General features: G+C 40.1%; 1 protein-coding gene across 1 annotated transcript in view; it reads left to right on the top strand.

The window, feature by feature from the left end:
• The first annotated feature begins 12,908 nt into the window (after window positions 1-12,908).
• COL6A5 (collagen type VI alpha 5 chain) overlaps window positions 12,909-14,445 on the top strand; it is a 149,301-nt gene continuing 147,764 nt past the window's right edge. Inside the window, exon 1 of the mRNA XM_004781727.3 lies at window positions 12,909-13,096. The gene's annotated coding sequence lies outside the window, so the exon portion shown is untranslated. The remainder of the gene's footprint in view (window positions 13,097-14,445) is intronic.

Raw genomic sequence — 14,445 nt, 5'->3', positions numbered from 1 at the left:
TGGGGAAGGGACTTCACAGAGGAGGTAACATCTGAGTAAGTCTTCAAGGATTGCTAAAAGTTTGCTAAGCAGACAAATGGGAATAGCACTGGCAGAAGTATGAAGGTATGGAATGGCATGGTTATGGGCAACAGCAAGATAGCCTGGATTTTGGTTTAAGCTAGAAAAGTGGACTGTGTCTAGATCACTAAAGAAATTTTACAGTTTTCTCTAAGTTTAACTTCATCTTGTAAGGACTGGGAAGTCCTATGGGTTCAAAGGCCCAGTTCCAATGTGTGTGTTGAGTGTTTGGGGCTTCCCAACCGACACCAAGCAATTCTCAGACAACAGCAGAGTGTCTGAGAATTCAACTCAATTCTGACACTCTCTGTTCAGAGTTAGTGTCATATTCCACAAGTTGAGGGCTCAGTTCTACAAAACTGTCCCTCTGACCCCCTCAGACACCAGTTGCAAGTCTAAGGTGTTTCCTATCCTTCTGATCAAACAACTACAGATTAGAAGTTCCCATGCCCCCCTCCTTGGGTTCAAGTAATTTGCTACAGTAGCTCACAGAACTCAAAGGAACATTTTGCTTACAAGATGAATGGTTTATTATAAAAGGCTATAACTGGGGCACCTGGGTGTCTCAGTAGGTTAAGCCTTTGCCTTCAGCTCAGGTCATGATCTCAGGGTCCTGGGATCGAGTCCCACATCGGGCTCTCTGTTCAGCAGAGAGACTGCTTCCTCCTCTCTCTCTCTCTCTCTCTCTCTGCCTGCCTCTCTGCCTACTTGTGATCTCTGTCGTCAAATAAGTAAATAAAATAAAATTTTTAAAAAGGCTATAACTTAGGAATAGCCAGATGGAAGAGATGCACAGGGCAAGTTAAGGGGCACAGAACTTCCTTGCCCTATCCAGGTGTGCCACTCTCCCTAACCCCCACATGTTCACCAGCCTGGGAGCAGCTCTTTGAACCTTGTCCTTTGGGTTTTGATGGAGGCTTCATTACATAGGCATGTTTGATTAAGTCATTGGCTATTGGTGATTGCTGAAACCTCCAGCCCCTCTCACTTTCCTGGAAATTAGAGTGGGGTTGGGGACTGAAAGTTCTAATCCTCTAATGACCTGGGTTCTGCCCATGACAACAAGTCCCCATCTTTACCTTACCTAAAGGCTTTCCAGAAGTCATTTCATTAACATAACAAGATGCCTTTACAGTTCTGGTCACAGGAAACTCCAAGGTTTTAGAAGCTCTGTGCCAGGAACCTGGGATGAATACCAAACATATAATTACCATTATAAATCACAGCATCACAGGGAGCCATGGAGTTTTTTCAAGAGGTGAATTTAAAAACGGATTTCTCTTTTGGTAGGGTGGTTAAGCAGCCCCGAAGTTTGGACTCCAATCCAGAAACTTGAAGTTGATCTGCAACTCCGTGTTCAACTATACTCAGCTTGGTACCCATCTGTGTTGTTCTTCTGTCCATGCCTCCTAGCTAAGGGATATTTATAAAGACAGACAATGTGTACTGCCAGAGAGGCCCACTTAATCCTCCAAAAGGTCCCTCTGACTCTTTACTAGAGGTCTACATCTCCGAGCTTCTATAGCATTTGGTTGAATATGGTGATAAGGTATCAAGAAGGAAGGAGGCCTTAAAGGATACAAAGTGCTGGTTTTGAACATGAAAGGCAAATTGCAGCCACATCAGTATGTTGTTGGGGTTCGCTTTCATACCTTCCTTGATGAAGCTGATTTTTATACCAAGTACTTGGGCTCCTAATTGCTTTGGTCTTTGAAAACCTGGCAGACTGTGAAAGTATTTTTTTTAAATTAACGTATAATGTATTATATTCCCCAGGGATACAGGCCTGTGAATCATCTGGCTTACACATTTCACAGCACTCACCATAGCACATATCTTCCCCAATGTCCATAACCCAGCCACCCTATTCCAACCCCCACCCCCTCCAGCAACCTTTGTTTTGTTCCTGAGATTAAGAGTCTCTTATGGTTTGTTTCCCTCCTGATCCCATTTGTTTCATTTTTTTCCCTCCCTACCACCCACAATCCCCCTCCATCTCAAATTCCTCATATCAGAGAGATCATATGATAATTGTCTTTCTCTAATTGACTTATTTTCCTTAATACTCTCTAGGTGCATCCACATCGTTGCAAATGCCAAGATTTTTTTTTTCTGTTGGCTGCATAATATTCCATTGTGTGTGTGTGAGTGTATATATTTATACACACACACATACATATCTCACATCTTCTTTATCATTCATCTGTTGATGGGGGCAACTAGGCTCTTTCCATAGTTTGGCTATTGTGGACATTGCTGCTATAAACATTCAGGTACAAATGCTCCTTCAGATCCCTATATTTGTATCTTTAGGGCAAATACGTGGTAGGTAGTGTCATTGCTGGGTCATAGGGTAGCTCTATTTTCAACTTTTTGAGGAACCTCCATACTGTTTTCCAGAGTGGCTGTACCAGCTTGCATTCCCACCAACAGTGTTGAAGGGTTCTCCTTTCTCCACATCCTCGCCAAGATCTGTCATTTTCTGACGTGTTAATTTTAACCATTCTAACTGGTGTGAGGTGGTATCTCACTGTGATTTTGATTTGTATTTCCCTGATGGCAAGTGATGTTGAACACTTTTTCATGTGTCTATTGGCCATTTGGATGTCTTCTTTGCAGAAATGTCTGTTCCTGTCTTCTATCCATTTCTTCACTGGATTATTTGTTCTTTCGGTGTTGAGTTTGATAAGTTCTTTATAGATTTTGGATACTAGCCCTTTATTTGATATGTCATTTGCAAATATCTTCTCCCATTCTGTCAGTTGTCTTCTGTCTTTTGTCTTTCCTTTGCTGTGCAAAAGCTTTTGATCTTGATGAAGTCCCAATAGTTCACTTTTGCCCTTGCTTCCCTTGCCTTTGGCAATGTTTCTAGGAAGAAGTTGCTGTGGCTGAGGTCGAAGAGGTTGCTGCCTGTGTTCCCCTCAAGGATTTTGATGGATTCCTTTCTCACATTGAGGTATTTCATCCATTTTGAGTCTATTTTTCTGTGTGGTGTAAGGAAATGGTCCAGTTTCATTCTTCTGCATGTGGCAGTCCAATTTTCCCAGTACCATTTTTTGAAGAAGCTTTTTTCCATTGGATATTCTTTCCTGATTGGTTGACCATAGATTTGAGGGTCCATTTATGGGCTCTCTTTCTGTTCCATTGATCTATGTGTCTGTTTTTGTGCCAGTACCAAAATGTCTTGATGATTACAACTTTGTAATAGAGCTTGAAGTCTGGAATTGTGATGTCACCAACTTTGGCTTTCTTTTTCAATATTCTTCTGGCTATCCAGGGTCTTTTCTGATTCCATATAAATTTTAGGATATTTTGTTCCATTTCTTTGAAGAAAATGGATGAGATTTTGATAGGGATTGCCTTAAATGTGTAGATTGCTTTAGGTATCATAGACATTTTCCCAATATTTGTTCTTCCAATCCAGGAGCATGGAACATCTTTTCTATTTTCTTGTGTCTTCCTCAGTTTCTTTCATAAGTTCTTTATAGTTTTCTGAGTACAGATTCTTTGCCTTTTTGGTTAGGTTTATTCCTACGTATCTTATGGTTTTGGGTGCAATTTGTAAATGGGATTTACTCCTTAATTTCTCTTTCTTCTGTCTTGTTGTTGGAGTAAAGAAATGCAACGGATTTCTGTGCATTGATTTTATATCCTGACACTTTACTGAATTCCTGTACAAGTTCTAGCAGTATTGGAGTGGAGCCTTTTGTGTTTTCCAAATATAGTACCATATCATCTGCAAAGAGTGAGAGTTTGACTTCTTTGTCAGTTCAGATGCCTTTTATTTATTTTTATTGTCTGACTGCTGAGGCTAGGAGTTCTAGTGCTATGTTGAATAGCAGTGGTGATAGTGGATATCCTTGCCATGTTCCTTAGGGAAGATCTGTTTTTCTCCATTGAGAATGATATTCACTGTGGGTTTTTCATAGATAGCTCTGATGATATTGAGATATGTGCCCTCTATCCCTACACTTTGAAGAGTTTTGATCAAGAAAGGCTGCTGAACTTTATCAAATGCTTTTTCAGCATCTATTGAGAGTATCATATGGTTCTTGTTCTTTTTTATTAATGTTTTGTGTCACATTGATTGATTTGTGGATGTTGAACCAACCTTGCTGCCCAGGAATAAATCCCACTTGGTCATGGTGAATAACAATTTTAATGTACTGTTGGATCCTATTGGCTAGTATTTTGGTGAGAATTTTCGCATCTGTGTTCATCAAGAATAAAGGTCTGTAATTCTTTTTGAAGCAGCCTTTGTCTGGTTAAGGGATCAAGGTAATGTTGGCTTCATAAAATGACTTTGGAAGTTTCCTTCCATTATTTTTTTAAGTTTTTTAAGTTTCCTTTCCATTACATTTTTTAGAAGAGTTTCAGGAGAATAGGTATTAATTCTTCTTTAAATGTTTGGTAGAATTCCCCTGGGAAGCCATCTGGCCCTGGGCTCTTGTTTCTTGGGAGATTTTTGATGACTGCTTCAATCTCCTCTCTGGTTATGGGTTTGTTCAGGTTTTCCATTTCTTCCTGGTTCAGTCGTGGTAGTTTATATGTCTCTGGGAAGGCATCCATTTCTCCCAGATTGTCCAATTTGCTGGTGTATAGTTACTCATAATATGTTCTTATAATTGTTTGTATTTCTTTGGTGTTGGCTTTGATCTCCCCTCTTTCATTTATGATTTTATTTATTTCTGTCCTTTCTCTTTTCATTTTGAAAAGTCTGGGCAGGGGTTTGTCAATCTTATCAATTCTTTCAAAGAACCAGCTCCTAGTTTCATTGATTTGTTCTACTGTTCTTTGGTTTCTATTTCATTGGTTTCTGCTCTGATCTTTATGATTTCTCTTCTCCTGCTGGATTTAGGCTTTCTTTGCTGTTCTTTATCTAGTTCCTTTAGGTGTAGGGTTAGGTTGCGTACTTGAGACCTTTCTTGTTTCTTGAGAAAGGCTTGTATTGTTATATACATTCCTCTCAGGACTGCCTTTGCTGCGTCCCAAAGATTTTGAGATGTGCTTTTATTTTCATTTGTTTCCATGAGTTTTTAAAATTCTTCTTTAATTTCCTGGTTGACCCATTCATTCTTTTTTCTTTTTTAAAAGATTTTATTTATTTATTTATTTGTCAGAGAGAAAGAGAGAGAAAGCACACAAGCAGGCAGAGAGGCAGGCAGAGGCGGAGAGAGAAACAGGTTCCCTGCTGAGGAAGGAGCCTGATGCGGGACTTGATCCCAGGACCCTGGGATCATGACCTGAGATAAAGGCAGTGGCTTAACCCTCTGAGCCACCCAGGAATCCTGATCTATTCATTCGTTCATAGGATGCTCTTTAGCCTCCATATATTTGAATTCTTTCCAACTTTCCTCTCGTGGTTGAGTTCCAGTTTCAAAGCATCGTGGTCTGAAATTACACAGGGAATAATCCTAATCTTTTTGTACCAGTTGAGACCCAATTTGTGACCCAGGATGTGACCTATTCTAGAGAATGTACTATGTGCACTATAGAAGAATGTGTATTCTATTGATTTCAGATGGAATGTTCTAACTATATTTGTGATGTCCATATGGTCCAGTGTGTTTTAAAGCCTTTATTTCCTTGTTGATCTTTTGCTTAGATGACCTGTCCATTTCAGTGAGTAAAGTCCCCTACTATTGTTATATTATTGTTGATGTGTTTCTTTGATTTTATGATTAATTGGTTTATATAATTGGCTGCTTCCATATTAGGGGCATAGGTATTTAAAACTGTTAGATCCTCTTATTGGGAAGACTCTTAAAGTAGGATATGGTGTCCTTCCTCATCTTTTATTATGGTCTTTGGCTTAAAATCTAATTTATCTGATATAAGTATTACCACCCCAGCTTTCTTTTGATGTCCATTAGCATGGCAAATGGTTTTCTACCCCCTAACTTTCAATATTGAGGTGTCTTTGGGTCTAAAATGAATTTCATGTAGACAGCATATTGATGTTTTTGTTTTTGTTTTTGTTTTGTTTTGTTTTCCCATCCTGCTGCCCTATGTCTTTTGCATGGGGCATTTCGCCTATTTACATTCAGGGTAACTAACTATTGAAAGATATGAATTTAGTGCCATTGTATTGCCTGTAAGGTGACTATTACTGTATATTGTCTCTGTTCCTTTCTGGTCTCTTACTTTTAGGTTCTCTCTTTGCTTAGAGGACCCCTTTCAATATTTCCTGTAGGGCTTGTTTGGTGTTTGCAAGTTCTTTTAGTTTTGGTTTGTTCTGAAAGCTTTTTATCTCTCCTTCTATTTTCAATTACAATCTAGCTGGATATAGCATTCTTGGCTGCTTATTTTTCTCATTTAGTGCTCTGAATATATCATGGCAGTCCTTTCTGGTCTTCCAGGTCTCTGTAGATATGTCTGTTGCCAATCCAATATTTCTGCCATTGTATGTTACACACCTCTTGTCCCTAGCTGCTTTTGGAGTTTCTCCTTGTCAATGAGCTTTGTAAGTTTTACTATTAGATGATGGGGTATGGACCTATTTTTATTGATTTTGAGGGGAGCTCTCTGTACCTCCTGGATTTTAATGCTTGTTCCCTTTGCCAAATTAGGGAAATTCTCTGCTTTAATTTGGCCCAATATACTTTCTGCTCCCCTCTCTCTTCTTCTTCTTCTGGGGTTCCAATTATTCTAATATTGTTTTGTCTTATGGTATCACCTATATCTCAGATTCTCCCCTCATGGTCCAGTAGTTGTGTGTTTCTCTCTTTCTCTGGTTCTTTATTCTCCATCATTTGGTCTTAATATCACAAATTCTCTCTTCTGCCTTATTTATCCTAGCAATAAGAGCCTCCATTTTTTTATTGCACCTCATTAATAACTTTTTTTTTCAACTTGGTTAGATTTTAGTTCTTTTATTTCTCCAGAAAGGGATTCTCTAGCATCTCCCATATGTTTTTCTGAACCCAGTTAATATCTTTATAATCGTCATTCTGAACTCTAGTTCTGACATATTACTCTTATCCATATTGATTAGGTCTTTAGCTGTTGGTACTGTTTCTTGTTCTTTTTTTTTTTTTATGGTGAGTTTTTCTGCCTTGTCATTTTATCCAGATAAGAAGAGATGAATGAGAGAACAAGATATTAAAAGGGTAGCAATGACCCCAGAAAAATACACAAATACAAAAATACACAATTGGGGGGATAACAAAGGGGAAAAAAAGAAAAATATATATGTATATATATTAGACTTGTGAAAGAACAGAGCCACGCAATTGATTTTAGGTGTATTTTGGTCTTTTAGAAGAAACTACCTCCCAAAATTTTTAAGAAATTATACAGACACACACACACACACACACACATACAAAAATAATAGTAAACATGATGAAGGGATGGAATATGACTGTAAATAAGAAAATTGAAAAAGATTTAAAAAAAGGAATTGATAAGATAAAAGTTGGTTGAAAAAGGAAAAGAAAAAAGAATAAAAAAGAGGAAAGAATGTAATCATGCTGGAGACTAGAACAAAGCCATGTGCTGGATTCAGGGTATATTTTCATCTATTAGAAAAAATTGTAAATCAAAATTTTAAAGAATAAAAATTTATTTCTATACAAAAAATAAGGTTAAATACCTTCCAAATTTAACTATGAAAGACTAAATGATTATGAGGAAAAAGTCATCAATTCTAGGTGTCACTTTTGCCCAACTCTTGATTTCTGCAGTTCTCACTGATGAGTGAACTTGGTCTTGGCTGGATTTTCTTGCTGATCTTCTGGGGGAGGGGCCTGTTGCAATGAATCTCAAATGTCTTTGCCTGAGGCAGAATTGCACCACCCTTGCCAGGGGCCAGGCTAAGTAATCTGCATGGTTTTGCTCTTGGAAACTTTTGTTCTCTGAATGCCCTCTGTACAGCTTTAGAGAACAGGAATGAAGATGGCGGCCTCCCAATCTCCAGCCCCATAGGAGCTGATAGCTCAAGGCCTCACTCCTCAGTGCACCATCAGAGAAAAGCAGTCAATCCCTCTCATCTCCCTGGTCTCCAGTTGCACTCTGAGCTCACCCAGCCTGTGACCCAAAATTTCTATCTCTGGTGTACAGCCCTGTTTGGAGTCTCCAAACCCAGCAGATTTTTGCCATGCACTCCTGCACCACTTTTCTTGGAGGAGGAAGGTGAGTCTCCCCGGATCTGCTGCTTGTTGGGTCCCTGACGAAAAGCAGGGGTCCAACTGTGCTGTGGGTCACAATTTAAGGTAACCCCAAGCTGAGAACCCACTTCTCGATCCTGTCTCTCCAGCTAACTTCCTTGCTTTGATACCTGTGTGCTCTGCCACACTCAGACACCCTTGGTCTTTTTGTGACCCCATGTGTCCTGAGACTACACTGCCCCTGCAAGGGCTCCACCACCACCCCCGCACCCCTCCCCCTCCCCACTTAGCCTCTAGAGTGATGTCCCTCAGTGGAGTGGACTTTTAAAAGCTCCTGTTTTGTGCTCTGCCCCTCCCCCACGGTCTATCTTCCCGAATGTTGCCTCAGATTCACTCTCTGCACGTCCTACCTTCCAGAAAGTGGTCAATTTCCTGTTCCTAGAATTGCTGCTCTTCTATTCTCTTTCCTATTGAGTTTGTGGCTGTTCAGAATGGTTTGCTATCTAGTTGAGCTCCGGGGACCTGATAATATTTAGATCTCCTAGTCCTCTGCCATCTTGCTCCTCTCCCGACTGTGAAAGTCTTAAAACAAAAATTCACTTTTTTGCCCATGTTGAATCAGGAGCAGAAACCCATAATCATAAGGGTTTCTATGCTTCAATCCCCCCCTTGGTTCAACTGTTATTCCTCTCTCTCTCTCTCTCTCTATATATATATATATATACACACACACACACACACACACTCACATACACAAACACACACACACACATATATATTTGCTTTTTAGACACATAGACACATACACACAAACACACACACATACACATGTATATGTGTTTGTGTATACATATATATGTAACACACATATATACATATACTATATGTGTGTGTGTGTTTGTGTGTGTGTGTCTAAAAGCAAACATTGCTTTCTCCTCCATTATAGCCAAAGTGGGCACAGTCACTGGGCACAGTCTCCAGTGAGTGACAGGTCTTGCATGCCACCCAGTGTTTGCATTACAAGCAGTGAGAAAGCATCTACAGTGCTATATCCTTTCTTATTTGGGATCAGTTGCAAATCCACTGAGCTTGGGGTGTGTGGGCTTTCCTTCCTTGCAGAGTCCTCTCTGTCTTTAATTCTTGTAGTTTCTCTTTCAGTAACATCACATCCTGCACACTCTAGGCAAAGGCAAAGAAAATTTTAGTCCAGATTTTTGCTATATCTAAAATATTCACATTCTCTCCTGTAGAGGAATGCTTTGCTATAAAGACCTCTGCTATTGAGTATGAAATCACTAATTATTGTCCTCTGATGTGTGCTGTGAAATATGCCATTTCCACCATAGAGGGGAAAAATGTTGTACAAAATGACTTTTGAGACAAGACTTCAGATAAGCACAGTGGAAGAAGGTAGTATTTATTGAGCATCTACTATGTGCTGTACACAGTCATATTAGACATAAGTGACAGATCCAGACTTCACAATAATTTGTAGCATAAATATTATCCATGGTTAGTAGATGGGGAATCTGACAGAAAGAGATAAAGTTACCTGCTCCAAATCACACAGCCAATAAAAAACAGCTGAGCTTTAAACCAAGCTTGGCCACCCTGTTAAGACACATGACTACAGTATTTCATTGAATTCTTATCACACTGTTGTATGGCAAACACAATTTTCTCCACCATTTTTACATCATGTCACTATCAAAATTCATAGTATAATTCAGATGGTGTTGCATTAACAGAGATAGCACATGTTCCCCACAATAGCTTGGGAATATATAATAAAATTGTTATTCTTATTCAACAGGATTTTAAAAAAGATATTTTATCATATTTTCAATACCTTTAAAATCAAGGTGGAGAAACAAAATTGAAATTGGCTTTGGACTCTTTAAAAATGCTCATAGTTATCATTCTTGATGGCTAAGTCAAGGGAACTTGGAGTTTGGTATTTTAGGCTTCTTCTTACTGTAGGATCTGAGGGCAGGCTTCCCCTGAGGGTGCCACAAAAGAATGTTGACTGTTTTGATTTGAAGCGACTTGGGAAATAGCCAATACAAGGACAATCATGAAAGTATGTTGGCTTAGTTATCAATATTGTATTTTATTTATTAATTTTTCTACCTACTGGTATATAGGCATGAGAGAGTGACACTGAGGCACTTGGTGAGAGAAGTGTTTTCTTTTTTCCCCATATTTTAATAATTCTGATTGTATCATGGTGAAAGTCAATCATGTTTATTTAGATTATCTTGCATTCAAAATCATCTTGCACATTTCTGGTAGCACAGGTTTCATGTTTTTGGAAATGCCACCAATATTTCTCAGTGGGAACTAAAGAATGAAGGCTAGAACACAATTTGATATTATCTTGTTAATACTAATCTTTGATATTATCTTGTTGATATTAACAAACAAGATATTATCTTATTATTTAAAACAATTTCAAAAATCCGAGACTGTTGAGGTTGGGTTAATGAACAACAAATATAACTAGTGGTGAATTCTCTGGAAAACATTTAATATTCTTTCCACAATTCAGAAAGTCTGGATTCCTATTATTTTATTCAGTAACTTTTCTTTTTCTAGAGAAGATGGCGATTTTCTAAAGAAAATGAGACCAAGGTCAGATACATGTATTATAAGTCCAATTAGGCTATTTCCTGTATTAGGAAATAAAAAACTTGGTGATTTTAGTGTCTAAATTTCTTCAAATATTCAGCTTAAAAGTCCTACTTTCTCAAACAAATTAATGAGGTTAATTCTTCCTTAGGAGGATAAATATAATTCTCAATAGAACGCAAACTTGGCATTATAATTTGTCTAGGGAGAAAGCTTGTTTAAATTTTACAACCAAAAGAAAAGAAAAGGAGTGTTGAATTCCGTGGAAAAGGTTGTAGATTCCCAAGTCACTTCTGTGTCATATTGTGGTCATAAAAACTACATTGGAATTGTATTGTAAGTAAAAACATCCCTACAATAATACTTTCCAGAAAAGTTACTCAAAGAAGCCAACTTCCTTTGACTCCAATGCTATTTGAATACTACTTCACTAATTGTGAAGAAAGGGTCCGACCCTTCTCCTGAAGTACAACTGCCTTCTTTTTCTCCCTCTGGATTTTACTCTGGATTGAGAAGGAATGTTCAATATATAAATCCTTGTACACTGTGGGTGTATGGACACAGCATAAGCAAGACTTCCACAGGGGCCAAGCGTGAATGTGAACTGGAAATATAATTTGTCCCCAAGACTTCAGTCTTTGGAGCTTTCAGCCTTCAGTGTCGCTCGCTGTGTTTCACTCTGATGGCCAAGGGCACATTCCCCATTAGAGTCTGCATAGAATCTGAGACTCACTGATATTGATGTTGGTGGGGAGTGCCTCTCAACCAGGGAAATCATTCTATGGAAACTGGAGGTTTTTTCCTGATTATGTTCTAGAAACAATGCTGTGTGGTGTTTTACAAAGAGCACGGCCTCCCATCTCCCCCAGCCATTCTGCTTTATTGGGTTTTGATGGTTCTTGTTACATCACTTGGAGGAGTGTTGAGGCAGATCATGTTTGATAGAACAGGTCTGGTGGGTGGAACCAGGGATGGTGAACACTCACAGCATACCTCCCCACCCCTAACATACAGGCACACAAACATGCTTACCCCTTAGTAGAGAGAGGAACCAAGTAAGCAGGTTAGGGGGCTTTGCCCGCTGTGGTCTAGGCTGAGACCTCCTCCCCAAATTGAACAAGACTGTGTTCAAGTCCAGGATTTCAGGATGTTCTGTGCAGAGCATCCCATAATCCTGATTGTATTAAGTGGGTTCCAGAAGTCCAGGACACCTTTGGCTTTGAGCAAATACACCATCTTCTGAGAAAAACCATTTTTCCTCCTTGTTAATAAAAAAAGAAGAAAGTTATTAGATTACTTCTATTTTGTTTAAAAAACTGATAATAAAGGGGAAAAGTCCTGAGAGCCTTCATTCATCTGCCTTCTCTCCATCCTTCCAACACCATCCCTTCTGAGAAATTCTTGGAATCCTTCTAATTTACTTCAGAAGCAGTCCCAGAATCCAGCAGCCTAGTCCCTCAGAGGTCCATGCTGAGCAAGGGGGAGCTCCCATCTCTCATGTTTCCTCTTGGCTTCTTAATAAACTCTCATCAGAGCAAGTGATTTCAGCAATACAGGGCACTGACAGAATTCAAGGGCAGCAGCTGGGAATACGTGTGCATATAAAATCTCAGCTGTGAGCGCATACCCAGGAAAAAACAAGCAAACAAGCCCCTCATCTAAGAGTAGGCAGTGCTTTCCAAGTTCTTCGTTGTGATCTGTGCTAAATCACATCTTCATTTTTGTTGCCTGCTCCACTTTCCAACTTTGCTCTTGCTGGGAGCTCTGGGAGGAAACTGCGACCTTAACGTAGGTGTTCTCCTCTCGCCCCCTGTCCTCCAGCTTCCCCTCTTTGGGCATTTAGTCTGCTTCTCTGCAGGAGGGCTCTGTAGATACCAGTGAGTAAATCCTTGGAGCTAAACAGTGAGTCTGCAGTCCAAGCAGCAGCAGTGACCTCAGCTCAGCGGCCGGCAGATAAAGGCTGCCCTCGGTTTCTGAGAAACTTCTCAAGTTCTTTTGGCAGCCCCCAGCTTCTCCGGAATCATTGCTAAGCCAACAGGCAGCTGGAGCGTCTCTGGACACTCACATGAAAACCCGAGAGCAGTTAAAAGCCCCAGCCAGTAGGGCAGCCTGGCCAAGGTCAAGGGTCAGCAGTGGCTATAAAGGGCTGCTGCTGCGTACCACCTGCGGCGCAGCGTGGACCCTGGGTCCTTGCGTGTGCTCCCTCCTGTCCTCCTCCTCCGTGGGCACTCTGAGGACCTCTGCAGAGCTGGGGGTTGGTCCCTGAGATTCTGAGCGGCCCCCGACCCAGGGAAAATTCGGTGAGTGTGAGGTGTGGTGGCTTGAGGCCCAAGGGCGGGAGGAGAGCGCAGAGGGCCTATATGCCAGTCTGAGTGAGTTTATTCCCAGTGATTTTGCACCTGTGAGATGCACTAAAATCCTGGCTCTAAGGAATCTCGCAAATGGTTGAGACTAGGTTCTTAAAGGCTAGGCTTTTAGAATCAGAGAGGACATTAGAGCAGTGCTATTTGAAGTATGAGGCAAGGACCTCCAGCATCCCCATCCCCTGGGGCCTTGTTAGAAATGCAAATTCTTGGGCCCCAAGAGAGGTCAGCTGAACCAGAATCTCTGGGTATGGGGCCCAGGAATGTGTGTTTTCACAAGCCCTCCGGGAGAGTCTGCGGCAGCTAACATTTTCTTACCCCTGACCTTGAGGCATTTAGTTTAAGACTTGCACTCCTCACTCAAGGCAGGAACTCCCAAGGGAGCAGGAAGACCTGCATTGACCATAAGCCATGAGGCATTAGATAACGGGATAGATTCAGATAAAACAGGAAATTTGAAAGGCTCGTGGCTGCAGGAATTGCTGTTCAGGGTCGAACTGTGATCTGTGATCTTTGATTTCCTCAAAACAGCACTCAGTGTCTCTACTATGTGCAAGGCTCCAAGCAAGTTTCTTTCAGGGTGAAGGAGGGAGTTATGTACCTTTAAAATCTCCACACTGGTGGAGTAGTTTTCCTTTAAACAGGATCTTTGTAATTTGGTGTAGTGCTTCATACCCTCACATTTATTTGGGGTTTTTAGTATTTAACAGCTCTTTCTGAGGTTAATTTTTGTTATTGCTTTTAACCTAGAATGCCAGATTAGCTATTTCGAAAGAGATTTACTTCATGAGTTCTGAACAAAAATCCTTCAGAAAAACTCCAAAAATCCTTTAGACATATTTTTTGATGTTTGTATTGAAGTCTACTTGATACATTTTACCTGTAGAATATATAGGGATCCTGAGATTTCCTATGAATCAAAGTGAGAAAGGCAATTTGTCATCTTCTTCAGTGAATCTAGTACCAGAGCTAGCTACCTCATACAAACTATGAGAAGAAATCAGTTGCTATGGGAAAGCCCCTTGGAAATGATTATGGATGTTGTAGGGGCCCAAATTGTGCTGTTCCCTGATCTCCAAGGTTTCAAACCCTACTCGCAGATTTCCTTCATCACTGCTCAGAACCTCACTCAAGACATATTTGATGATGAAGTTTATATGAATGGTTTGCTGTTAGTTGTGTTTTTGTTCTCTTTTGGTGGCTTAACTTAAATATTAAGTCTAAATCTACTACTGAGTCCTTCTGAGATTCTGGAGCAAATCTCTGGATATTTCTCAGTTTTCCTC

The sequence above is a fragment of the Mustela putorius genome, unplaced genomic scaffold (genome assembly GCF_011764305.1).
Source record: "Mustela putorius furo isolate JIRA1106 unplaced genomic scaffold, ASM1176430v1.1 tig00003834_pilon_pilon_pilon, whole genome shotgun sequence".
NCBI lineage: Eukaryota > Metazoa > Chordata > Mammalia > Carnivora > Mustelidae > Mustela > Mustela putorius.
The sequence above is the reverse complement of the archived record's forward strand: the minus strand, read 5'-3'. Positions and strand labels throughout refer to the sequence as shown.